This window comes from Nelusetta ayraudi, unplaced genomic scaffold, assembly GCF_046127955.1.
Source record: "Nelusetta ayraudi isolate G7.1 ecotype Tasmania unplaced genomic scaffold, CSIRO-AGI_Nayr_v1 ptg000004l, whole genome shotgun sequence".
In the NCBI taxonomy this organism is placed as follows: domain Eukaryota; kingdom Metazoa; phylum Chordata; class Actinopteri; order Tetraodontiformes; family Monacanthidae; genus Nelusetta; species Nelusetta ayraudi.
In genome coordinates, this window is record NW_027466054.1 from 1631251 (window position 1) to 1632955 (window position 1705).

Genomic DNA, 1705 nt, shown 5'->3' on the forward strand with positions numbered 1-1705 from the left:
CAATATTGACATAAAACATAGTTTTAACATCACAACTGCACGATAAATACAAACATAGTAACAAAACAGTTTTAATAATGCTTCATTAGAGAAAATGTTGTCGGGGAAACACTGATCTGACTGAGGAGCCTCCTCCCTCTCCCCCTTATTTTGGCTGTTCATTATGTTGTTTTCCATGTTTGTTTGTTTTGAATGTTTGATTTCTAATTCCATTTTCAATCACAGGAGGAGGGGACTTTTGTATAATAGGCCCCTTGGGCTTCACACCTCCCCTGCACAATGACTGTATTTTTTTAATTTGTTTTTGTAATTTTCTAATTTTCTTCAGATTTCAACCGAAAATGTAAACTAGACTGCAATCCTGACAGAGCTGTAATTTTTTTGGCACGCCATCTTTTTGATTTATTTCATCATGGCAACTTGTTGAAACACGTAATCTTCTTATTTTGTGGACCCGCAAAGAAGAAAAAAAAACTGTCAAAAGGATTCAAAAATCCCCCTTGGTGTCTTATTGTAATAATTACATTATTACTGCTCACTTATCCTCCGCTGTATTTTACTCAAAGTCTCCCCATCGTGTTTTACAGTCATTCCCATAAAAAGCACACAAATACTGTAGCAAGCAGGAGCAAGTGCAAGCCAAATATGCAGTATACAAACACAGAGTAACAACAACATTGCAGTAATTCCACTCCACCGTGAACAGCTTCACTTTCAAGGTTTTCAAGAGTCTAGGCCTTGTCAAGCCATAAACCACTGCGTGCTTACAGTGAAACTCAGTGAATACACGTCACAACAATTTTCATAGGGGAATTTCTCTCATTCAATGATGAATCGGAACAAACATGGACCACTTGTGCTATTATTTAGAACACGAATGCCACTTACGAAATACAGTATCTAACTGTAGGGGTCCAATCAGAGGAATCTGTTGACAAACTGAGTATCAGGGCCACATGAATGTCTGCACACATCTGCGATACCAAGAGGACAATTTCCTCAACCTTCAATCAAACCTACTGTCAGGCTGGCAACTTGCACAAGTGAAAAATGACACGACTGACAGAATTGCTTTTAAAGTACAGGTCTACTACAGGTTTTCAAATGAGGCGGGACTGAAATTCATAAGGTTGTAAACATCATTACACAAAATTGTTCCTTTGAAAGGTTCTGTCTGCTCAGATTTAAACAAAATGTAGCAACAGACATCTGAATCGCGAGAGAAAGTTTGAGTTTTGAAATCAAACTTGAACTTTCAAATGTGCTGTAAGGCTAAACTGAAACATTTTGCGATTTGCCATTAAGTAATAGTTTAAAGGATTTCATGATATAAAATGGATTTAAAATACACACACACACGCACACACATATAGTTAAAAATCAGTAATACATGTTTTTCCTTCACTCATGAAACACATTGATATTTATATAAACAGCAATTGAATGTATACAGAGGTGGCCACAGGTTTCCACAGTGGATCTGATTGGGGTTTCGAGGCTTTCTTGTTCTTTTCATCCTGTTATCAGATGTCAGCAGGTGTGAAAAAAAGGTGGGACAGCAGGACTGATGTGATGTTGCGTGTCTCAACATGGAACGCTGCTAACCCTTACGCACCAGGCCTTTGATGATAAAAGCAATGGAAGTTTTTCAGACGTTGGATCCGCGAGCATGCATGAGCTGTAAAAGTCAATCCTCGTTTTTCAT